A 26,313-nucleotide genomic window follows, 5' to 3' on the forward strand; every position below is an offset into this window, starting at 1 on the left:
AATACATTTTTATCCATTGAAGCATTTGAAAGTAAGTTGAATACTTTATGAAGTTTCACTCAGATTAATTAAGCGTACATCTCCTAAGGATAAAGGCATTCTCCTACATAACTGCAATACTATTTTTAGATCTGGGAAAATTAATGATTCAATATCTTTAATTCCACATTCAAATTCTTATAATCATCCAAAATGTCTTTTATAAACATCTTTTTTTGTTTGATCCAAGATCTTAACAAGGTCCATACATTGCATTTGATTCTGTCTCTCAAGTCCAGTGCCCCAAGGTGGACATTTAGCAATGCCTGGAGATACTTTTGATTGTCATAACTATGGGTGCTACCGGCATCAAGTGGACAGAGGCCAGGGATGCTACTAAACATCCTAAAATACACAGGACAACCCCCCACAACAAAGAAATATTTATTCCAAAATGTCAGTCAGTGCTGAGATTGAAAACCCTTGTTCTAGTCTACCTAGGACAGTCTCCTCACTTTCTTGTTGTTTTTCATGATACTGACTTGTAGTATTCAGACCAGTTGTAACATAGAATGTTCCACACTCTAGGTTTTTCTGATTCTTTCCTCATGATTAGTTTTCCATTTAAACATATTTAGCAAGGATATAACATAGATCATTGTAACAGTTAGTTACTACTGCATAGCAACCCACCCCCAAACTCAGTGGCATAGGTAGTTCAGCTGATCTGGGCTGGGCTGGGCTCAGCTGATTTTGGTTAGACTCATTCATGGATCTGCAGGCATTTGACAGATTGACTGGGGGCTGCTGGTCTAAGATGACCTTAGCTGGGATGACTGGGCCTAGCCCCATTCATCTGTCACACTTAGCAGGCTAGCACTGGCCTGTTCTCATGGAAGAGGCAAGGGTCTGAAAGAGAGTGGAAGTGTGCAGGGTCTTTTGAGGCTTAGAACTGGCACTCTATCACTTCAATGGCATTATGTTGGCCAAAGAAGGTAACAAAGCCAGCCTAGACTCAAGTGGTAGAGAAATAAACTCTACCTCTTCATGGGAGTTGCTGCAAAGTCACATTGCAAGGGATGTGCCTGTTGCACTCAGTTTATCAAATTGATATTGTGTACCTCTAATTGCATGATATCAGGAGGTATGTACGTCAGGTTGTCCCACTGGTAGTGATGTTAAGTTTGATACTCGATGTTAAGTTTGATACTCGATTAAGTGGTAACTGACAGAGTTCTCCTTTGGACAGCTCTATTTTTCATATATGCAAGGTGATACTTTGGTGCACTGTGTCTATCCTGCTTGCCACTGTATTAGTTTCCTAGGGCTGCTATAACAAAGTACCCACAAATTGGCTAGCTTAAACCAACAGGAATTTATTCTCACAGTCTGGAGACTAGAAGTATGAAAACAATGTGTTGGTATGCTCCCTCTGAAACCTTAGGGGAGAATTCTTCCTTGCCTCTTCCAGTTTCTGTTAGCCCAGACATTCCTTGGCTTGTAGCTGCAGCACTTCAATTCAGCCTCCATCTTCACATGGCATTCTCCATATGTATCTGTATCTTCACATGACTATCTTCTTACAAGGACACCAGCCATATTGGATTAGGATCCCACCCTTCTGCAGTATGACCTCATCTTAACTAATTACATCTGCAATGAACCTATTTCCAAATAAGATCACATTCTGGGAGCCTGTGGGGGAGGCTCCATTTTTTGAGAAACATAATTCAACCCATGACACCCATCAACCCTTCACCAAAAGGTTTTATCATCCACTGATAGTCCTTGATTGAATCAGTTATTACATTGAGGATTGTACAACAGTGTTTCTCTTAAGCCTCATCATTTATTCAACGTTTATTAGCTGACATTTTTCTGTAAAGAAGGTTTTGTTTTCCTGTTTCTCCCCTATCTCTTCTTTCCTCCCTCCCACTTTTTAAATCACTTTCAATGTGTGACTTTTTCTTTTTTTACAACCATCATTTTTATACAACCATACAAACAATATTTTGGTGATCGAATTGTCTCAGATTTGGCTAATTAGAGCCCATAAAGTCAACTCTTAACAAATAAAAGTACAATTTTTAAACTTGTATTAAATTTTAAATTCTTCTTTTTTAAAATGTGGCTACTCCCACTAATCTATCCCATAGGACCTACTTCTGATGTCCAAATAAATCGGGGCTCATATTTTTCTCCGTGGAGAGGCTATATGATTGTTCTCCATGGGAAAAGTCTCATCATTATTCCCAAAGTATAGCCATTTTAAAAAGCTGTCACTTATTGAGTGCCTTGCTTTACATATGTTATTTTCATTGTCATAATAACTGTGCCTTAGTGATGTTACTACATATTACAAATGAGAAATCTGAGGTTCAAAGTGAGATACTAGAAAGAGCATGGATTTTTCAAGCTCGTAGTTTGAATGCTGGCTCTATCGCCTATTAGGTATGTGATCTGGGGCCTCTGTAGGCCTTGGTTTGTTTATCTATACTATGGGGATGATGATATTTTACTCACAGATTTGACCCAGCAGCTCATCTAACCTAGAGCAGGTGTTTATTAGTTCTCTTCTTTCCATATCCTGATGATAGGCCATGACTTCTAGGTCATGTTGGATAAATGACTGTGCCACAGAGTCCACTAGCAATTAATCAGGAGTTGATCAATTTTATTAATTCAGAATATGTTCATTACTTATTAGATAGCTTTACCTAAGTTCCAGCTAAAGTTTACCTTTAAATATCTTTGGGGGGGAGGAAAAAAACAATTTCTTAAATAATATTGTGGGAAGGAGATCATATCTATTCAACTTAAGAGAACAACTTTGGGGGAGATCTTTTGCATTTGCATAGGAATCTTATTTACAAATCAGTTTCATTTACAAATCAATTTTCAAACTATGTAGGCTCAACTTTCTTTTTGAAAACAGTGCGTTCATTCATTCCACAAATAGTATTGAGCATCTACTATGGCCCATGCAATGGTCTAGGCATTTGGGATACATCAAAGAATAAAATAAATATTTCTGCCCTTGTTTACCTTCGATTTGGGGGAGATAGGTGAAAAACAAATGAATTTGAAAATTGTACAGAGTATTAAAAGTAGGTAAGTGCTAATGAGAAAAATAAAGCAGGGGTGTACAGGAGGGGATTGCTATATGTTAAGTAGGGTTGTCATCATTTAAAAGGTGAGAGCTGAGCGAAGACTTGAAGGAGGTGAGGAAATTGGGCATGTGGCCATCTGGGAGAACAACAAATGCAAAGGTCCTGAGCAGGAGTGCGCTTGGCCTGCTGGAGGCACAGTAAAGAGGCCAGTGCGGCCAGAGTGCAGTGAATGAGAGGAAGTATTTTATGCAGCTAACACTTAGATAGCCCTTACTCGTAGCACTATGTTAAGCACTTAAAAATATTAACTAATCCTCAACAACTATGTGAAGTGGGTACTGTTTTTTCTCTTTTCCAGATGAGGAAACTGAGGCACAGGAGGGTTAAATAACTGCCTCCAAATCACATAACTAGCAAATGATAGAGGTGCAACTGGAGCTCAGGTAGTAGGTCTCTAGAAACTTTTGGTGCTCTTGAGTACCCAAGTATGCTATCCTGCCTCCTGGTTCCTAAGAGGTGAGGTCCAATAACTGGAGACTAGATCCCCTAGGTCATTAAAGTCCATTGAGGATTTGAATTTTTATTCTGAGTGATACAGGTTTTGAACAAAAGAGTGATATGTCTGTTTTTGTCGTCGTTCCAGGAACTTCTGAAGTAGTTACCTACTTTAGGTATGTGTTACTCTGGGCATTTAATATGCCTATGTAAAGTCAAAAGGATTTCAATTTATGGGAAGAAAGAAATTTTGATATGTATAATTTAGAGATGATGTCCCATCAAATACCATTTGTGTAAGAGTGATCTCTTCTGTTTTTAAAGTCTTACAGGAACCTCTTTATTGTGTGGATCTAGCAATACTTATGTATTTGGCTGTGCTTTCTTGGGGCACCAAGGCAAAATTTTGACCAAAAAGCTTTGCTTTTCTATTTTGAAGGGAAAAAAATGTATAGGAGCAAATGGTTATTTAAGATATGTCCTAGCTACATACCAAAGGTGATGGGTTAGTGGTGCTGCCTTTGGGGACTTAATGGGTCAGCACCCTGTAAGGGGCCACCCACCTTCTTTGGGGCTTCATGACCTCAAGTGTGGAGGACTCTAGAGGCAACTGCCCCTGAGAGTAACTACAGGACGCAGGCTCGAGCCACCCAACCTGCTCAAGATAGATTTAGGAGCAGCACATGGCAGAGTCAGCCTGGAGAAAAGAAAGCATTGGGAAGTTTACACAGTCATCCAAGAATGATATTAATGGTGGTAATTGCCATAATGTATTTAGCATTTACTGTATGCCTAGCGTCATGCCAAATGCTTTACAAACATGCTTTACAAACTATATACAAACATATATAGTATCATCATCCCCATGTTGTGCATAAAGAAGCTAAGGCTTAAAGGGATTAAGTAAATTGCCTAAAATCATATACAGCTGTGACTTAAGCGCAGCTCTGCCTGTCTCCAAAGCCCATGTTCATACTCATTTATTCTATGCTGTGTAGGAATATAATTCTCTATGGTTATTCCTTCTGTAACCCTCAGAACACTATCTTCCTGGAGGTGGTTCTGTCTCTGCCACTACTGCAGCTGACTTGCTTTGTTTGGGCACATGTAGTCCTGCTACCTGGGGCTGGAGCTTATCTACCACTTTCCCAGCCTGGCCTTCCCCCTGATTGCCACTGAGCAACTAGGCTCATCAGCAACACTCCATGAATTTCTGGCTTCTCTCTCTACTCCCCAACTAGGACTAAAGGCTATACTATAGAGCACTGGCTGTGGCTTGCTAAGAAACTAACAATGGGAACATATGATGACATAATGTAGAAGTATGAGGAAAGAAACTACTGGTGTGGTAAATTTTGATCAGTGGGAAATAGGAGATGGGAGAGAACCATGAAGATGGATTACTTTTCCTTTCTCCTTCCCAAGAACTTACCTGAGCATGTTTTCGCCATGCAGCATGTCTGGAGATATTCTGCATGCACATGCAGGTGTACCTACTGTCTCTGTAGACTGTTCAAACATCACCTTGCATTGCTTCACCTCTTTCTCGGTCTCTCTTCCCTTTTTCTCTCACTCTTACTGCCCTGGGATTACATCTCCTAAATAAAATATTAGCCTTAATTCTTGGTTTGAGTTCTATTTTTCCAGAAAACATAGGCTAAGACAGGGGTCCCTAACCCCATCCCTCCCACCCCGGGCCACACAGCAGGAGGTGAGCGGCAGGCAGGTGAGTGAGGGAAGCTTCATCTGCCGCCCCCCATCGCTCACAGTACCGTCTGAACCACCGTCAGCTCCCCCGCCCCCCACTTCCGTGGAAAAACTGTCTTCCACGAAACTGGTCCCTGGTGCCAAAAAGGTTGGGGACCACTCGGCTAAGATATTCAGACCCAATTTCTCTCAATGGAACCACCACTTCCTACATTCCCTTGGCTCAGAGCCAAGCTTCCAAAAATGTATTCCAAAAGATAATAGCTGGAAATAGTATTGTCAGTCTTATTAGTATGCCTGATAGAATTCATGTATTCCTCCAAAAAGGTGTCATTTATTTGGAAGAAAATAAAAAATAATTAAAAGGATCCTTGGTGGTAAAAAGATTCTAAACCAGTAGCTCAAAACTAGCCTCAGGGCTTCCCTGGTGGCGCAGTGGTTGAGAATCCGCCTGCCAATGCAGGGGACACGGGTTCGAGCCCTGGTCTGGGAGGATCCCACATGCCACGGAGCAACTAGGCCCGTGAGCCACAATTACTGAGCCTGCGCATCTGGAGCCTGTGCTCCGCAACAAGAGAGGCCACGATAGTGAGAGGCCCGCGCACCACGATGAAGAGTGGCCCCCGCTTGCCACAACTAGAGAAAGCCCTCGCACAGAAACGAAGACCCAACACAGCCATAAATAAATAAATAAATAAATAAATAAATAAATAAATATTTAAAAACTAGCCTCAATCCTAAATCCACTTATGCTCTGAGGTTCTCACAACTAGCTTTCCCTTCTAGTCTTGCCCTGGATTGGGTCCCCATTATCCTCTCTTAGACTATTATAACACCTTCCTAATTTGTCTTTCTGTTTCCACATTTTCCTACTTCTGATCCAATCTGAATACCACTGCCATCAGTTAAATAGCCCTAAAAGCTGATTTTATCTTGCTCTTCCATGTTCAAAAACCTTCAGTAACTTCTCACTGCCCATAAAATAATGTCTAAAGTTCCTTCTAAAACAAATCTTCACTCAAGGCCCTCCACAAACTGTTGTGACCTACATTTCCAGCTTTAATACCAATGTTAGTGTTTCTCTATTTGAATTATACCACCAGCTATACTGGGCTGCTTGCTTTTCCCAAACATGTGTTGTGCTTTTCTGAGACCACCATGCCTCTGCAATTGAACTGGACAACAGAAGTACATGTGGGTTTTGATAACCCCCCTGGGAAGTATCAGAATGCTTGCCATACCCATAACCACTTCCCAGGAATTTCTAATTGACAGGACACCAAATTATGTATCAACTTATTCTGCCATTCCAAACAAAACCATTTAGTCCAGGAGCAGGCACCTACCCTAGGCCATAAACTTAGGCTCATATGATGACTTGTCAAAGGAAGCTCTGCCTAATTGCCTATACTTGATGGTGAGCAGCCAAACCAGTCAGGCCCTTTGGAGGGGTTGAATATGAAATACAAAAAGATAGTCAGGAGTTAGCAATGGGGAGAAAACTGAAAGATCCACAGAAGGAAGAAAGCTGACATCACATAGCAGAAACCATGAAGCAATAGAAGCTGTGAGATAGAGAAAAGAATAGAAAATACTTAGTAGGAAGGACAACAGAAGCAGAGTCACAATAACAGCAGATAATTAGAGTACAAAGCAACAGATACTTACTGCCAAGAGCCCACAAGATAACCCAGCTGCTATGGCTGTACTGTGTGCTGAATCACCTTCCAATCCCCACTGGTCATTACTTAAACTTAGATCGAGGCAACCTGAGTCTATCTCTGTTCTGGAAATTAAATTTTTGCCTCTCAGTGTCTGTATCAGTCAAGATTGTGGCTGGAAACTGAAGGCACACTCAGCTGGAATTTTGAACATAATTTGATGAAGACACTATTTACAAGGATGTAGGCAGGGTTTCTGGAACTTAAAAAGTATCGAGGCACCCAAGGACTAGCAAGAATGGAAGCCCAGGGCTGAAGAGACAAGGCACGGAAATGGTGTTATGGGAGTCCCGAAGGAGCTCGAGCTGTGAAAGGGCATAGCTACTGCCAGAACCCGGTGCTAAAGCAGAAAAGTAAGAAGAAATACCCCAAACTCTTTTTTCTCCTGCCCTCTGATACTTGCTGATGCCTCCCATTGGCCAAACCCAACAGTAAGCCAGAGGTCAGTGGGCCCAGGTGAGTCATCTGTGGATAACAGCCTCACGGGGCACAGAGCAGGGCAGAGCAGGATAGGAGGCTGTCGTGGACTACCTAGTGGCACCTCAAAAAAAAAATATGTCCACAGGCTACTGCCTGGAAACTGAGAAAATTATATTATATGGCAAAAGATGTGATTAAGTTCAGGATCTTGAGTGGAGGAGCATATCCTAGTTTATGTGGGTGGGCCCTAAATGCAATCACATGTATCCTAATAAAAGAGAAGCAGGGGGAGTTCTGAGCGAGAAGAGGAGAAAGCAATGTGTCCATAGAATCAGGATTGGAGTGAAGTGGCCACAAGTCAGGGAAGCCTGGAGCCATCAGAAGCTGGAAGAGACAAGGAACAGATTCACCCCTAGCGCCTTTGGAGGGATCCTGGCCCTGCCAAAACCTTCATTTCAGACTTCTGGCCTCCAGAACTTTGAGAAAATAAAATTCTGTTGTTTTAAGCCACCCAGTTTCGTAATTTGTTACAGCAGTCACAGGAAACAAATACAGGAGCCAAATGGAGAATAACCAGCACAAAATCTATTCATCTCAAATGCCATGTTGACCACAATGATATCCCTGATCACCTTGGCTGAAAATTCTTTTGCCTACCTTCTGTATTCCCTATGGTACTTCTTTTTGGACCACTCAAATAATTCAAATAAAATGCTCCCAAGTTATAGTTACTTTTGCATACAAATATCTTTTCCTCCTAACCAGATTATAACATTCTCCTTTAGAACACGAAACTTGTCTTGCACATCTTTGTATCCCTTGAAAATCCTAGCACAGTACTTTGAACAGAGTGCACATTCTGTAATTGGTAAATGAGCAAGAAAGCTTCCATTTGTCCATCTGTAAGTGGAAAATAACAATTTCCACTGACTTGCCTTTCAGAGATAATAATGGCAGTGTTCCCTGGAAACAATTTTTGTACCTGTAACAGAATGATATATCTGAAACACCCATTCCTGCTGGAGCAATTCCTTTAAAAAAAAAAAAATTTGGTTTTAGCGTGTCCTCTGTTCCATGTGGAGCTAAAAATGCTTGCAGTTTCACCCCAAGGAGGAAAAGGCAGGGGATAATTAAGAAAATATAAAAGCTCAGTATTGGTGTTTTCTCAGGAACTTTGATTCCTCCAGTAAATATCGAAGGACTATTATGTTTGGGGCTTCCCTGGTGGCGCAGTGGTTAAGGGACACGGGTTCGAGCCCTGGTCCGGGAAGATCCCACATGCCGCGGAGCAACAAAGCCTGTGTGCCACAACTACTGAGCCTGCGCTCTAGAGCCCGTGAGCCACAACTACTGAGCCCGCGTATCACAACTACTGAAGCCTGCGCGCCTAGAGTCTGTGCTCCGCAACAAGAGAAGCCACCGCAAAGAGAAGCCCGTGCACCGCAACGAAGAGTAGCCCCTGCTCTCTGCAACTAGAGAAAGCCCATGCGCAACAGCGAAGACCCAACACGGCCGTAAAAAAAAAAAAAAAGGACTATTATGTTAAAGTACAGTCCATAAATGGCTGGGGAGACACACACACACACACAAACACATAGAATAAGACGTAATTCCAAGTTAGTAGTTGTCACACAACATGATGAGTGCTTTTTATAAAAACTTGATGCTATGGGACCAGAAGGAAGGGAATGATTAACTCTATTGATGGAAGGTTTCACCAAAAAACGTCACATTCAAGCTGGTCTTTTAAGACTTTATCAGGCAGAGCAAAGTCAAGAGCATTTGGGGACCAGGAGAAATAACTTTGCTTGAGCTGTTGCCAGGCAAACCACACCCTCAGTTCAGCCCTATTGTATCCACAAAGACCTATTTTTATTCATTATCCTCATAGCTACTTTTTAAGAGAGGAAGAGAATGCCGAGTACTTCCCTATTTTGCACCTAGATATTTTTTGTAATAATTTAATTTAATTTATTTAATTTTTGGCTGCGTCGGGTCTTCATTGTTGTGTGCCAGCTTTTCTCTCTAGTTGCCATGAGCGAGGGCTACTGTTGGTTGTGGTGCGCGGGCTTCTCATTGCAGTGGCTTCTCTTATTGCGGAGCACGGGCTCTAGGTGCGTGGGCTTCAGTAGTTGAAGCACATGGGCTCAGTAGTTGTGGCTCACGGGCTCTAGAGTACAGGCTCAGTAGTTGTGGTGCATGGGCTTACTTGTTCCGCGGCATGTGGGATCTTCCCGGACCAGGCGGGTTCTTAACCACTGCACCACCAGGGAAGTCCCACACCTAGATATTTTATATGTCACTGACAGGAGATTATCAGGAGGGAAAGCAGAGGTTGACTTCTGACAGGCCCAATAATGATGAGTCCAAGTAACCATCCAATAATGAGTTAATGAAAACTCTTACCTTTCCTGAGCTTCTCCCTCATTTCTGAAAATTGCGGCAGGCTATGCTGTGAGAGTGTGTGATACCAGGGCATGAATAGCTCTGAGGAAAGCAGGTGAGGAATGAGAGCACTCCCTGGTCTTACTGCCCCAAACCAGGAGGCCCTTCTTTGTGGCAAAGCCCCCTTCAATGGGGATTATGGCTGAAGCCCTTTGTCCTCCCCTAGGCTGACCTTCAGATGGCTCCTTGAGGAACAGCTCTGTCTGGGGCATGGCCCAACTTCTCTCCCAGCCCAGCCCTGTTGGGCCTCTGAGACCAGAACAGTGCTGCTTTGAGTAGGAGGAGAAAACTCAGGAAAGCAGCCAGGAGAGAGGGAAAGACCAGCCTAAACCCACCAAGGGGCAGCGGGTTCCCCATCCTCACCCTGCAGCTTCCACTGGAAAATTAGGAAGCTGGGCAACCAGAAGTACACATCACTTGTCCTTGTTTTCTCAAGAAGCCTTCACCTTCCAGACCTTGCCAGGAAGCTGGCGGCATTTTCATGAAGCAGTAATAACAAGGACAGAGCGTTCTAGCCTGCTGGAGCCTGCTGGCTGGTCACTCTTTCCACTGTCTTTTGTTTTCATGCAGCATTCCCTCACTTGCTTCTCAGATTCCTCAGGGCTTTGAAAAAGCCACAAGTTCTCCATACAGTGACACCACCCAGCGGGCTGGCAGACATCGCTGACCCGCACCCTGCCCTAAGCAATGGCACATAGGCAAGTCCCGACAACTGGCACCCAGCCATGCACCTAGGAAGAGGCAAGACAGCTCCCAGAAAGCCAACATTGTCCCCCATCAGCCCAGCTCACAAAGGTGGGACTTTAGATTAAGTATCAGCCAGTGGACTGGTCAATCACATACCCCTGTTTGATTCAAAACACATCTGCAATGTATGTTAGGCAGTTGGTACTTCTCTACCTATCTTCAAGGATCTAAATGCAGCCAACATAGATGTTACCAACAAAGTGCTAGGGCACTTTCACCATACCAACTCACATACCAATGTATTAGATTGTGTATACATACATACGAGCTGATGCTCTCAATGATATGAAGTCATTCATAATCCCCATTCATTTGTGTTTCAGTATCACCTGTGGCCTGTTTCAAAACCACACTCCAGAGCTACCCTAACAGAATCTATGAAAATAGGACCCAGATATGTGTATTTTTTAAAAAACCTGACAGTGAAAAAAAAAACAAAAAACTTGACAGTGTTGGTTAGAATATAGGACGAGAGAAATTCTCACATATCATTGATGGGAGTAAAAAGTAGTTCAGCTACTGTGGAGAGTAGAGAGCAATCTAGTGAAGTTGAGAATGTGCACATTCTATTCCCTAACAATTTCTGTTCTAGATATATTCCCTAGAAGAACTCTCACACATGCGCCCAAGGAAGCATACACCAGAAATTTAATTACATCATGATTTGAAATAGCAAAGAACTAGACATAACAACTATCCATCCATAGAATAGATTCTAGAATATTTATGCAATTGGTCTATATTGCAGTACTATATAGTATACTATTACTATCTTATAGAATGGACTAGCTCTACAAGTGTCACATGGATAAATCTTAAAAACATGATGTTGAAAAAAAAAGTTTCATAAAAATATGTACACTATTTATATACATGCTCAAACATCCAAAACATATTGTCTAGTAAAAATATAAAAGCATATGTGGGGGGCTTCCGTGGTGGCACAGTGGTTGAGAATCTGCCTGCCAATGCAGGGGACACAGGTTCCAGCCCTGGTCTGGGAAGATCCCACATGCTGCAGAGCAACTAGGCCCGTGAGCCACAACTACTGAGCCTGCGCGTCTGGAGCCTGTGCTCCGCAACAAGAGAGGCCATGATAGTGAGAGGCCCGCGCACCGCGATGAAGAGTGGCCCCCACTTGCCGCAACTAGAGAAAGCCCTCACACAGAAACGAAGACCCAACACAGCCAAAAATAAATAATAAATAAATAATAAATTTTAAAAGTATATGTGGGAAGGATTTCCACCATCTTCAAGAGATCGGTTATCTCTGAGGAAAGATGGGATGGAAGGGCCTTTTTTTGTAACTAAAATGTTTTACCGACAGTCCCCTACATATGAACGAGTTCCGTTCCAAGAGTGTGTTTGTAAGTCCAATTTGTTCGTAAACCCAACAAAGTTAGCCTAGGTACTCAACGGACACAATCGGCTATATAGTACTGTACTGTAATAGGTTTATAATACTTTTCACACAAATAATACATTAAAAAAACACAAAAAAAATAGAAAACATTTTTAATCTTATAGTACAGTACCTTGAAAAGAACAGTAGTACAGTACAACAGCTGGCACACGGGCTGGCATCGAGTGAACAGGCAAGGAGAGTTACTGACTGGAGGAGGGAGAGGAGGGGGGAGATGGCAGAGCTGAAGGATCGTCAGCAATAGGAGACGGAGGGCAAGCTGCAATTTCACTCACTCCTGACGTTGATAGCACAGGTTCTGGTTCCTTGCTGGATTCAATTCTCTCTACTTTCTTGAAAAAACAATCCAGTGACGTCTGGGTCGTAGCTCTTTTTTTCTCATCATAGATGACATGGTAGCATTCCGATGACTGGATTGCATTCTGAACGGCTGCTACAACCTTCTTGTCCCATTCTACGTTCCAGTCCTGTGCCTCAAAAATTAACATTGCCTCCTCACATAAAGACCCTTGCCATTTCCTGTGCCATGAATCTCTTCAGTTCTTCAGTTACTTCTTCTTCCTCTTGTCTCTCTTCATCCTTTCTCTGGGCCTCCAATTTCTGGCTCTTCTTAGCAGTACGAGCTACATCACTGCTGCTTTTACGCTTGCTCCCGGACATCCTGGGCTTGAAATAAAGATACTGTACTACTGTACACTATACAATACTGTACAGTAAAGTACACAAAAGCACAACCACTTGTAGAGGATGCACACACATGACAATGTACGCCAGGCATATGAACTAACTTACGTGATCGGACGTGTGAATGCATGATCGCGTCTTTGAAAGTTCGCAACTTGAAGGTTCGTACGTAGGGGACTTACTGTATTTATAGTTTAATTTAAGCAAATATGGCAAGTTGTTATAATTTATTAAATCTGGATAGTGCATATATGTTCCACTGGTAACTCAGAGGGTCATCCATAGCAGAAGGATCTCTTGAGATTTTTAGGATTACTGAAATTAAAAGTTTGTTTATGGGAATGGCTCATATCAGTGAGCCTTCAGATCCTTTCTACTCTGTTTTTCCCAGACCTCTCCAACTTTTTTTTTTTTTTTAATTTATTTATTTATTTATTTTTGGATGTGTTGGGTCTTAGTTTCTGTGCAAGGGCTTTCTCCAGTTGCGGCGAGTGGGGGCCACTCTTCATCGCGGTGCGCTAGCCTCTCACTGTCGCGGCCTCTCCCATTGCGGAGCACAGGCTCCAGACGCGCAGGCCCAGCAGTTGTGGCTCACGGGCCCAGCCGCTCCGCGGCATGTGGGATCCTCCCGGACCGGGACACGAACCCGTGTCCCCTGCATTGGCAGGCACACTCCCAACCACTGCGCCACCAGGGAACCCCCTCTCCAACTTTTAATTGTCTCTCTACCCCCGAACTTTGCTAGAGCTCTAATTATCTGTAGTGTTCACTTGCCAATTCTGTACTTTCCTGTACATTGCTGAAACAGGCTATTATTCACTCAATAGGTTTATGTCTTATTTCTTGAATTAGGCTATAAGCTTCTTCAGAACAGGGACCATATCTTGTTCATTTTTGTATTTTCTATAATATCTAACACACAGAGTAAGCAGTAAAGCATCGTGATTAAGAAAATAAGATAAAATGAGTTCAGAAATGTGGCAGGATATAAGAGCAATATACAAAAATCAGTTGTATTTCTATACACTAGCAATGAATAATCAGAAAATGAAATTCAAGGCAATCCTATCCAGATCCTAGCACTCTTTCTATCTTTCTTTTTTGCATAAATTGACAAGCTGATGCTACATTTTATATAGAAATGTAACCCAGAATAACCAAAACACTTTTGAAGAGGAAGAACAAATTTGGAAGATGCTCATTTCCTGATTTCATAATCTACAATGAAACTACAATAATCAAGATCTAAGGCATAAGGATACACGTTTAGACCACTGGAATAGAATTGAATGTCCAGAAGTAAACCCTCACGTATATGGTCAGTTGATTTTTTGACAAGGGACCCAAGACAATTCAATAGGGAAAGAGTAGTTTTTTCAATAAATGGTGCTGAGACAACTGGCTATCCACATGCAAAAGAATGAAGTTGGGCTACACCTTACACCATACAAATAAATTAACTCAAAATGGATCATAGACCTAAATTAAGAGCTAAAACTACAAAACTCCTAGGAGAAAACATAGTAAATGTTTATGACCTTGGATATGGCAATGGTTTCTTAGATATGTTGCCAAAAGCAGATGTGACAAAAGAAAAAAATAGATAAATTGGACTTTAAAATTAAAAACTTTTGTGCTTCATAGGACACCATCAAGAAAGTAAGAAGACTACCCACAGAATGGGAGAAAATCTTTGCAAATTGTATATTGACAAGGAACTTATATCCAGAATATATAAAAAGATATTACAACTCAATAATAAAAAGACAACACAGTTAAATCATGGGCAAGGAATTTGAATAAACATTCCTCAAAAAAATTTATACAAATTGCCAATATGCACAAGAAGAGATACTCAACATCACTAGTCATTAGGGAAATGCAAATCAAAGCTATGATGAGATACCTCTTCACACCCACAAGGATGACTATAATAAAAACAGACAATAACAAGTGTTGGTAAGGATATAGAGAAATTGGAACCCTCATATATTGTTGGTGGGCATGTAAAATGACGCATGTAAAACTTTGGAAAATAGTTTTGGAGTTTCTCAAAATGCTAAACATGGAATTAACATAATACTCATCAATTCCACTCCTAGGGATCTACTCAAGAGAAATGAAAACATACCTCCACACAAAAGCTTATACATGAACATTCATAGCAGTATTATTTACAGCAGTTAAAAGTGGAGACAACCCATGTCCATAAGTTGATGAATGGATAAACAAAACGTGGTATATCCATACAATGGAATATTTTCAGCCATGAAAAAGAATGAAGTACTGATGTATGCTACAACGTGGATGAACCTTGAAAACATTATGCTAAGTGAAAGAAGCTGTTCATGAAAGACTATATATTATGGTCTTTAAAACCTCTTTAAAGAGGTTTAGTTAAAATGAGGTCTTTAAGGTGGGCCCTAATTCAATATACCCAGTGAGACACCAGGATCAGCCATGCCCAGAGAAAAGAACATCTGAGGACACAGCAAGAAGGCAGCCACATGCAAGCTAAGGAGAGAGGCCTCAGGAGAAACCAGACCTGCTGACACCTTGATCTTGGACTTTTAGCCTCCAGCACTGTGAGAAAATAAATTTCTGTTGTTTAAACCACCCAGTCTGTGGTATTTTGTTATGGCAGCCATAGCAAAATAATACAGTGGTTCTTTTGAGTGTGTAACAATGATGTGTTGTATAAGAAAGGCCTATGCTTTGAATTATTGTATTTTGCAGGGTGGCATCGTCTCATCAATCATGTCATCAATTGCTAGAAATATGAGAACTCTCCAGAAGATCAAGTACTGTGTAGTAGTTACCATGCACAGGCCCCATAGAGCCCTGGCCTTTGAGAATGCCCTATTCCCCAACCCAAAAGAAGGTAAACATTTAGAAGATTTCTCCAGACCCACGGGATTTTCATAAATTGGTAGAGATTGATCCAGATGTGCTTAAAACCAGGGAAAATGTCATTTTAAATGATGTTAATTACTGAGAACTTTTAATAACATGGGGAAATGATTATATTATAATATTGTTAAAAATTCTGCATGTAAATTTAACAAGTATAGATAAAATCACTTTATCTGTATAATGATATGCATAGAAGAGAGACTGAATAGAAATATAGCTAAAGTTAATATTAGTTCTTCTTTGTGATGAGATTTGGGGTTATTTTTGTTTTTTTCTTTATACCTCTCTGTATTTCTGAATTTTCCAAAGTGAGCATGTATTGGTTTTATAATCACAAAATATGCTTATATTTTAAAGATTAAAAATTGAGGTAGAGGGTATATAACCCAATGCTAGGATTGAGAGTCATCTCCAGGAGATGTGGTTCCAGGACTCAGAGGTCAGATATGTTGGAACCCTGATGCCTACGTGTCCTCTTGGGATCTGGCCACAGTGTGCTGCCCCACGCCTAGAAATTCTGATTATGCTCCTGCAGTGCCCTCCTGTCTAGTTCAGGTCTCTGAACACTGATCCTCCCTCCCTTCAGACCTCTAACTCCTGACTCTGAACTTAGACTTTTCTTTCTGGATTTATGTGGCCACCCCTCTTTCTCTACTAATGACTCAACACAACCTCTCCCTCCCTCTCCCACACCTTTCTCCCAACCTTTTGTATTCTGAGGCTACCCACAGTACTGACAGCTGTGTCCTTCATGAGCAGGGTGGCTAAAAAGTAGCGGCACAAAATGAGAGGAGGGGGACAAGAGAAGGGAAATGCTGAGGGAGATGCTTCTGAGGTTTCCTTCCTTGTGGGCGTTTGACACTCCTGGCGTCTGTCTACTTCTCTTACTCCTCCTCCTTAGCGGAGGGGCTTAATCTCCTTTGAGAACTGAGAAGTACACAGGGCAGGCTCAGCTTAGCTCCTTCTTTCTTCCACTTAGGCATCACCTGCCCACAGTGAGGATGTCACCTTGGTCTGCTCCTCTGGGAGCAGGGTCCCCTTCCTACTCCCACTCCTACTCCCAGCGTGAGAAGTCCTGTCCTGGTCAAATGTTACTTGTGACTGGGTGAACAAGTCAACCTAATTCTGAAACTCATTTAGTATTTAGTATCCCGTTATCTCTCACAATAAACAGACTTTATCAGCAATCAATGTGGTTTTTCGGTCTCCATCTGCTCACTCTTTTGTTTCATTTCACATCTTGACCAGAACCCAGGATAGGGATTGAGGAAAAGAATAGGAACTTCTCAGACCTGAAAAGGAAATAACACTTGTTAAGAGCCAACTGTGTGCCCAGCACCAAGACAGAAGCTTTATGTATGTTCATTCATTTAACCACCCTCATAGTTTGCATTATTTTTCCATTTCACATAAAAGGAAACTGAAGCTCAGAGACGTTAAGAACTTGCCCAAAGTCTCACAGTTAGAGAGTGGCTGATGTCTCTTTGACTTCAAAGCCCAAGCACTTTCCACTGCATAAGACATTGTCTTTGGGTGCCACCAAGACACTCCTCAGGGACTGAGGCAGCATCTCACCTTTGTTAATACTTCATCCCAACCATCTGCGCTATCAGTTGAGCAGCATGCAAGGGAGAAAACCAGGATACATCCAAAGGATAAGGAGTGAGGAGATTATAAAATGCTAGACCAAAAAACATCAAGAAATGTATTTTTCCCCAGATTTCTTGGGGACTTTTGGACAAATGACCTCCCCTGCCCCCCAACCTGTGCTCTGGCTTCCTCAGTTGTAAAATAATTCAATAATACTGAGTCCTCCTTAAGTCAGACCACATGTCATGCTTTCCTGAGACTGGCCTCAGCACAGTTGTCCTTTTGCCCCCACTTGCTATTAAAAAACAAATGTATGTCATATTGCTCTGGGTGGCACATGGAGTAAAAATAATGATAATGAATAATGAATCAGCTTAACAATATATGAAAACCAGAAGTAATGAACTGATGAACAGAAAATGATATTAAAATGCCAGCCATAGGGGCTGACCCTTTAAAGAGACAAGCTGACGAAGATGTTTTGATGTGACCCCTGAAGGACAGTCAGCTGGCAGGCTAAACCACAGTCACTGAGAGGGCCAACAACTCCCCAGGTGCCTAGGGACCAGGAACATTTCCAGGAGCTCAAACCACTGCTACCTTCTTCTCCTCCTCCCCCAAAAAGCTCAGAAAGTGCAAGGGCACCCCACAGGCCACTAAGCACATTCCCAATTGTCCTCTAGAGAAATCTGATGCTGAAAAATGGACCTTGTCCAAAATAGTGGTTCAAGCCAGATGAGGAATTACAGAGAAGACAACCTTCCATGGTAAATACCCTGCCTCCAAATCCCCAATGTCTTCATTAGGGAACTGAAAACACAGGCACACCAGCTGGTCTCAACTGCTTTGAAGCACTGTGGCATAGTGGAAAGAGCAATGCTGTAGGCCTGGCAATAAGAGACTAGCCTTCTAGTCCCCAGCTCTGCCCAATTCTAGCTGGGTGACCTTGGCAAAGGTACTTAACTTCTCTGGACCTCACTTTCCTCATTTGTTAAATGAGGTTTGATTAAACCATGATGTCTTCTGGTTCTGAAATCCTATCTTTCATCTTTGGATTCGCATCTTACATTTAAAGAAAATTAAAGCAGGTTCTTGGGTGTTGTGTTTCTCAGAGATCTTGCCTCTCACCTTTTAAATTTTCTTCATTGGCTTTCCTATCACAAGATTAAACCTAAATTCTTCAGCGTGACATTCAAGGTTCTTTGAGATCAGCCCATGCCTATCTATTGTGCCACCCTCCTCTCACTCCCACCAATCATGTATTTTATACTCTGGCTATAATGGACTATTTGTACTCCCCCATAACACTTTTCCTGCAATTTCAAATACTTACTGAGCATGTACTCTGTGCTAGACCTTACACCAGTAAGCCTTTGCACATAATGTTCACTTTGCTTGAACTGCCTTATATTAATTAAGGTAGAGCTCACTGTTGTAACAAACGAGTTATATAATATCAGTACATTAAAGCGCTAGAATGTTATTTCTTAGTCATATAACAGATCAGTCTGGCAAGCCGCCTTCCACCCAGGGTCCTTCTATTTTGCAGCTCTGCCATCCTCTAAGCTTTAGAGTCCTTTATTTCCAGAGCTAACAGCTGGGAAAGAGAAGGAAGAAAAGGCACACCTACTTCTTTTTTTTGGCTGCATTGGGTCTTCGTTGCTACGTGCAGGCTTTCTCTAGTTGTGGTGAGCGGGGTCTACTCTTCATTGCGCTGCGCAGGCTTCTCATTTCGGTGGCTTCTCTTGTTGTGGAGCACGGGCTCTCAGTGCGTGGGCTTCAGTAGTTGTGGCTCACGGGCTCTAGAGCGCAGGCTCAGTAGTTGTGGCGCACAGGCTTAGTTGCTTTGCAGCACGTGGGATCTTCCAGGACCAGGGCTCGAACCCGTGTCCCCTGCATTGGCAGGCAGATCTTAACCACTGCACCACCAGGGAACTCAAAGGCATACCTACTTCTTAACCTGGTCTAGAAATGATGTACATCACTTCTGCTCACATCCCATTAATGAGAACAGATCACCTAGTTCCACCTAGATGTATAGGGGATTGGAAGTTGGTTGGGCCAATTCCCAGAAAAAGTTGATGCTATGGAAGGAGAGCATGAGTCTCTGATGGTCAACGAGCCATCTCATGCCCTTCCTTGATTTGTCTTCTTAGCAAAGTCTTATTCACCCTTAAACCTCAGTCCAAGTGCTACCTCCTTTGTGAAGTCTTCTCTGACCTATGTAGGCAGATCTAGGTCCTCCTCTTCCTATGCCTCACTGCACTTTTCACATTTCCATTAAGTGAATTATGACAATTAACATAGTGTTCTGTGTGGTTTGCATGTCAGTCTGGACTATGAGCCTTGAGGGCAAGGATATTGTCTTTTCATTTTTGTATTTGGAAATCTTAGCATAGTGCCTGGTAAATAGTAGTTTTACAATAATATTTAATGAATTGATGAATATTATCAGTGAATGAATGACTGTTACCCTAAGGAAAAGAAGCTGGTTTTTACAGAGGAACAAAGACCTCAGTTTAAAAAAAAAAACAAACAAAAATTATTGGTGATTCAAGATTATCCATAATGCTAAAAGGAAAATAAGCTTTCCATACAAATGTTACAATTATAATTAATATTTTGCATTATTATTTACTTAGAGTCTGTCTCTTGCATAAGCTCCGTGAGAGTAGGGACCTTATACGTATTGTTCTTTGCTCTGACTCCAGCATCTATCACACTATCTGGCACACAGTAGGTACTCAGTAATTATTTCAGAAAGAATGAATGGATAAATAAATGAATGAAGACTGCACCCTTAATCCCATGAGCCATATAATAAGTGCATGTCTTACATTACAAGAGGAAAGTGTCGATGGGGTGGTGAAAACTTACACTACAACTAGAAAAGCAGAACAGAATCAGGACTTTACCATCATTACCTTGTACAATCTATGTCATCATCCTCTTTACATAAAAAGATGAACAGGGCTTCCCTGGTGGCGCAGTGGTTAAGAATCCGCCTACCAATGCCGGGGACACGGGTTCGATCCCTGGCTCGGGAAGATCCCACATGCCACGGAGCAACTAAGCCCGTGCACCACAACTACCGAGCCTGTGGTCTAGAGCCTGCGAGCCGCAACTACAGAAGCCCATACACCTAGAGCCTGTGCTCCGCAACAAGAGAAGCCACTGCAATGGGAAGCCCACGCACCGCAACGAAGAGTAGCCCCTGCTCGCTGCAACTAGAGAAAGCCCATGTGCAGCAACGAAGACCCAACACAGCCAAAAATAAAAATAAAATAAAATAAATAAATTTATTTAAAAAAAAAAAGGTGAACAAACAATATTGGAGGAAACTAAAATCTCAATGGCAATAGTTGCCTGTGAGTAAATGAGGACAAATGGATGTCTCCAAAATGGTTGCACTATGAAATAGCCTTTGTATATTGGTTAATGAGAGAAGCAGGAAGCAAGAGTGCAGACAATTACAGAGTCATGACAACTGAAAAATACACTGATTGAGAAGAGACAAAAACATGTTTTTCATAGTTTTTGAAGAGGTATGGAGACACTTTTTCAAATGTTTATAACACATTTATTCTCCTCATAGGTCCCATGTGACAAAGTTTGGATTAGACATTACAAATGGCTTCCAATGGACTACTTGCCAGACTTTGTCATGGGAACCATCTGATGAGCAGAACAAAGTGCAAGTGCATAAGCAACTTCCAATGAGAACCTATGTATGGGCTTGGCCCAGGTATCTTGAAACCCTGGGAAGACCTAAATATAAACAAGTAAGTTTGCAGTGTGGACTGATTTGTGGTGGTACCAAGGTTGATGCTGATCTTGACAGGTGGACTTTTTCCAGGTACTGACCAAGATGTTAATGGTAGGTATAGGCATTAAGTGACCTAAAAATAGGACAGTACACTTATTTTGCAGACCTCTGATGATATACAAGCATGGAACCATTGGCCTGCCCTGAGGAGCTATCTGTCTCCCCTTGTGGCAGAAACTGCTATGAACTCAGCACATAGCTAGACTAAACTTCTTAGCCTCTCTTGAAGTTGGGCAGAGCCATGTGCCAGAGTTCTGGCTAACAGGATGTGGATGGAAGTGATGGGTGCCAGTTCCAGGTCTGGTGCATGAAAAGCCTCCTGTGCAATACACGGCAGGCTCTTTCCCCACCCACTGGCTGAATGGAGAGGATTCTGAGAACCTAGAGGAAGCTAGAGCATGCCTTGGAAGAAGACCGTGAAATACTGCATAGGATTGACCACTACATTCCATACATCCCCACCCCTCCCAATCTATATTGTACTATGACCAGAACGATATATTTTTATTGGGCCAAACCGTTATATTGAAGTCATTTGTTATAACAATTAGCCTATCTTGACTAACACAACCCTATTTCCCAACTTTTTTCCTGGTCACAAGTAGGAAGAGAGACTAGGGTGAATTTCGGGAGTCTCAGTCCACAGCTACAGAGGATCAAGACAAAAGAAGGTATCAGAGACAAAGCTCAACATCAGGGAATATCACATTTAGTGGGATTCTGGAGTTAATTTTAAAGCTTAGGCATTCCCACAGAGCTGAAGCCATGCATGTGAGCCTCTGCTTATCTAACCAGTCCCTTCTGGACGTTTTCAAACTCTTGGGAGAACAGTGAATAACCATTTCCCGACCATAGTTATCATATGAACCCCCAATATAGTCTGTTCGATTTTATATGCTTAGGGTCTAGTCAGATAATACCACATTTAAAACCTGTTTTACTTTTGCTTTTTGCTAAACATGGTAATTAAGAAGAAAAAGAAAAAATCAATTAGTAAGTAACTGTGTTTGAAGGTATATTTTTTATGTGATTATGCAAGGTTTGGTTGAGCCCAGTACTAATGGACAATTATGGGGGAGCCAACCAAGCACTGTGGCAAAAAATGAGGTCTTTTGGTGCTTGCCTGAAGATGTTATTGGGAAACTTTTGTTTACTTATCAGACTTTGGAAATTAAATCCTTCTTCAAGTAGCCTCGGGTCTTAAGGACAATAAATAAAGATGTGCTGACTGAAAACATTTTAAAAAACAACTTGTTATAGCTTTTAAAATAACAAGGGATAAATTCAGCTTAAAACAGGATATTCCAAAGTCATTTGGCCTGCTCAACAGAAATACCAAGCTTAAAAGCTGGATTCTATAGTTCATCTTTGTGCAGATGCTCTACCAAGTGAAATTTAGCAGGGGCCTGGGACAAGAGTCCTAGAAAATGCTAGATAGCTTCTACCTATAAACCTGATCCCATTATAGGAAAGAGGCAATTGATCTCCCTATCCTGGGAGTGCAGAGAGAGAGGGATGAACTGGGAGAGAGTTAGGGCCCAGGGGGATGAAGAAGTAAGAGATTTAGGAGAAAGTCTCATTTTTTGTAAGAGTCCCTTAGGGCTGAGATGAAAGAGTCGGTCTTGGGATAGTACTTTTCTTTTCAAGAAATATATTCTACTGCCCTATTTTCAAGGGGTGCAAACTAAGCTATGATGATCCTTATCTCCTCCTGAAACTTCATCTTCTATCCATCTTCCCAAGGCGCTCCATTCCTTTGTCTTCCCACCTAAAATCCCTGGCTACAGTTAGATAGCCATGAGCAGACCTGGTACTTCTTGAAGCTCATCACCAGAGCTGTGTCAAAATCACGTAGGAATCCAGCAGACAAATAGGTGGGCTTAAGGAAATGTTGCTAAGGTATGGTTAGGCAACTGAGTATCCCCCTCAAGATAGGATCTGGTGATTAACACAGAGGATGTGCAACCTCCTTGTATATCCCCTAATCAGAGCCCTCAGGACTTGGCAGGAGTTCTTAAGGGATCTGTGTGGCCATGTAGAACTATGTTATATGAGTGCTTCCCAGCCTCTTCTCTCAATGATCTCATTTTTTCCCCCAAAGCTATATGCTTTGAAAGATTTTTAACCACTAAATAAATCACATTCATAAAGAAAATATATTAACTATTTATTAGGTACCAGGAATTGTATTAATGAGTGCTTTACATAGATCATCTAAAATCCTCAAGGAGTCTGAAAAATAGAAATGAATAGCCCCATTTTACAGATGAGTAAACTGAGGTTCAGAGATGTTAAATAAATAGCTCAAGTCTTATTGCTAGACACTCAAATTTTTTTTGGCCATACTGCATGGCTTCTGGGACCTCAGTTCCTGACCAGGGACTGAACCTGGGCCATGGCAGTGAAAGCCTGGAATCCTAACCAATAGGCCACCAGGGAACTCCCTAGAGACTAAACTTTGATTGGCCTTACCTCCATACCCACATTCTTTCCAACAGACTTTCTCTACCTTATAGACAACACACACAACCAACCAGAACTTCTTACTGTGAAGATACAGTCTTTACAATGAGTTAGTGTGGCATAATCTCCCCCCATCTTCCAGCCCCCTGCTCCCCCCAAGAATAAAGAAGCTTTGCATTACTTAGTCAATCTTTTCAGGCTTTATTGTGAATAAATATACAATGTCTTCAGACTTCCCTGGTGGTCCAGTGGTTAAGAATCCACCTTCCAATGCAGGGGATGTGGGTTTGATCCCTGGTGGGGGAACTAAGATCCCACATGCTGCGGGGCAACTAAGCCCACAGGCCACAATTACTGAGCCCTCACGCTCTGGAGCCCATGGGCCACAACTAAAGAGCACACAAGCCGCAATGAAGACCCAGCGTAGCCAAAAATAAATAAATTTTTTTTAGAAAGTATATATACATATATATATATATATATATATATATATATATATATATATATATATATATCTTCTAGGCTTTTTTGATGTATTGGACATGGTTCAAGTAATTTCATTACTATCCTTATAGAACTCTGAGATCCCAGAAAACCAGAATGGAAACTGGCAGTTCAAAACAAATGGAAATTGGACAGAGGGAGTTCCGAACACAGATCCAGGCACAGACCTCCTCTTCTGGGATTCTCCCACCCCTTTGATTCTATTGAGTATTCAGTGACATACCACTGGCTGGTGTGAAGCAGGGAATCCTTCGGGAACACAAAATTTGGTGGGAACTGGGGAGTCATTAAAGTATGCCAATCTAGAATGAGTGGCAAAAGAAGGGAAGAAAAAAGAAGAATGAGTGAAGAGGGAGAGGAACATGGAGAGAGGCAGAAGGAGGAGGAGGAAGGAAGAGAAAAGAAGAAAAGAAGGGAGGATATGTATAAAGAGGGGGGGAAAAAAAGAAGAGAAAAGGAAAAGAATGGATGACCGTTCACATTGTCTTTTCTTGTAACTACTGGTGAGGTCTTCATCACCAAATATAGTAACCCCCAATGGAGGTAATAGGCAAGTGTTGCTAGGTCCACCAGTAGTGCTATTGTGGAAGAACTATTTCCTCAAAGGGACCTTTACCACCTCCCCTACCCAACTGGTAACTTGGAAGCCAGAATCTTTCAAAATTACAGTATAAATGGAGAAAAAGGATATTACTAATTCCAGTAGTAAAATGAAAACTGTTAGTCCAGTATCCTAAGGTTAAGTTCTGTCCTGCTATGCAGAAAATTCACAACAACTCCCTTGTCTTTGTGCTAGCTGAAAAACAAAATAACAAAAACAAACAAGCAATAATAACAAAAAAACCCCTCTGGGTATCCAGAAATACAGGGCAACCTTGAGCAAAGTTTAACTGACTTGGGTGCTTAATTGCTGTAAAATGAGAGTGTTTATTTGGAGATTTAAAAAATACTCATTTTCCTTAGAAACCCAAATTCTTATTTTTAATAATGAAATCCTTTAACCTAGTTGCTTATATTTTCAACGGATTATTTAGTTTATGATAGCTAAAAGATAAGAGGTAAACATCAACCAAAGAGAATAGATGCATACTTTTTCCTCACTCTAGAATTTAAACAGTACTCAAGAAACATCTAAAGATCCGTCTATTCTGCATCCAAAGAAAATGCTCTTCCTTAATTTTTTACTGTAGAGTTTAAAGTGGGTTTTTTTTTGGCGGGGGGCGGGGAAGAATAGAAGGTGAAGGGAGAGTTATTTTAAAATGCCATAAAAGAGTCTTCTGTATTTGAACTCCCAAAATGTTCTGACTGTCTTTAAGAAGTGTTAGCAAAAAGATCTGTTTATTCATAGTTAAATTCTGGCTAATGACCAGTTTCAGAGTACCTTCTTCAGGGCCCAGTCTCTGCTAGACTTCATATTCCAGAACGTTCTGCCCTGATTGACCACCCTCAGAGATAAACATGAACTCCTGCATCTACTCCATAAAGAGGACAAAGCCTCAGTCTTAATCCTCTTATCCTTTACTCAGGATAAATGCTGTCTCCTAGGTGCCAGGCAACAACTCAGAGCCCCTTTATCTGAACATTCAAAGTAGGGATAATCATTTTAAAACAGTGCAAGTAGTCAAGCTCCCATTTAAAAAAACCCATTTTTAAATAGGCTGTCATCACCTTCACCCAGTGATCAGTATTAAACTTCATTAGTAGTGAGACAACCAGACATTACGTAGGGCCTAATACGAGGCAGTAGGAAGTATACAGCATTACCCTATGAAGAATTCTTACCAAAATGTTTAACCTGATTCTTATCAAGCCTTGATCTAACTTTGAGCTTACAAGAAATACAGAGGACAGAAGAACAAGTTTAACAACACCATGAGAAAACAGACAAATCCCGCAGGTGGGACACTGTGCAGAACAATTAGCCCAGAATCGTCAAAAACTCAATGTCAGTGGGGGGTGGGGGGGTGGGAGGTGGTGGGATGAACTGGGAGATTGGGATTGACATATATACACTAATACGTACAAAATAGATAACTAATAAGAACCTGCTGTATAAAAAAATAAATAAAATTCAAAAATAAAAAAAAAAAACAAGATTACTTACAGATAATGGAGATAAATCCAAAATACAGTCAGCTAAAAGAGTTGAAAATGGATGCCTCTGCGAAAGTGGAAATGGGGGAAAAGGTAGTGGACTGCCTTCTGTTTTCATAGAAAACCTTATAATACCTGTTATTTCTTTAAACCATGCATATGTATAACTTTTGTTTTTAAAAGAATATAAGT

The 26,313-nt window shown here is 41.5% G+C and overlaps 1 protein-coding gene and 1 long non-coding RNA gene across 13 annotated transcripts in view; one reads left to right on the plus strand and one right to left on the minus strand.

The window, feature by feature from the left end:
* Nucleotides 1-26,313, minus strand: part of MKLN1 (muskelin 1) — a 379,019-nt gene that overhangs the window by 226,385 nt on the left and 126,321 nt on the right. The window lies entirely within an intron of this gene.
* The window catches only part of LOC103013055 (uncharacterized), a 61,212-nt gene that overhangs the window by 15,892 nt on the left and 19,007 nt on the right, over nt 1-26,313 (plus strand). For 7 of the 11 annotated variants that reach the window (XR_009008793.1, XR_009008792.1, XR_450547.2 and 4 more), the window contains 2 exons: nt 15,468-15,612; nt 20,830-21,016. The exons of 1 other annotated variant lie outside the window; for it this stretch is intronic. This is a non-coding gene — a long non-coding RNA (uncharacterized LOC103013055). The remainder of the gene's footprint in view (nt 1-15,467; nt 15,613-20,829; nt 21,017-26,313) is intronic. 3 more of the 11 variants (XR_009008794.1, XR_450546.2, XR_009008795.1) reach the window with 1 other exon arrangement.

Source organism: Balaenoptera acutorostrata, chromosome 7 (assembly GCF_949987535.1).
Source record: "Balaenoptera acutorostrata chromosome 7, mBalAcu1.1, whole genome shotgun sequence".
Lineage (NCBI taxonomy): Eukaryota > Metazoa > Chordata > Mammalia > Artiodactyla > Balaenopteridae > Balaenoptera > Balaenoptera acutorostrata.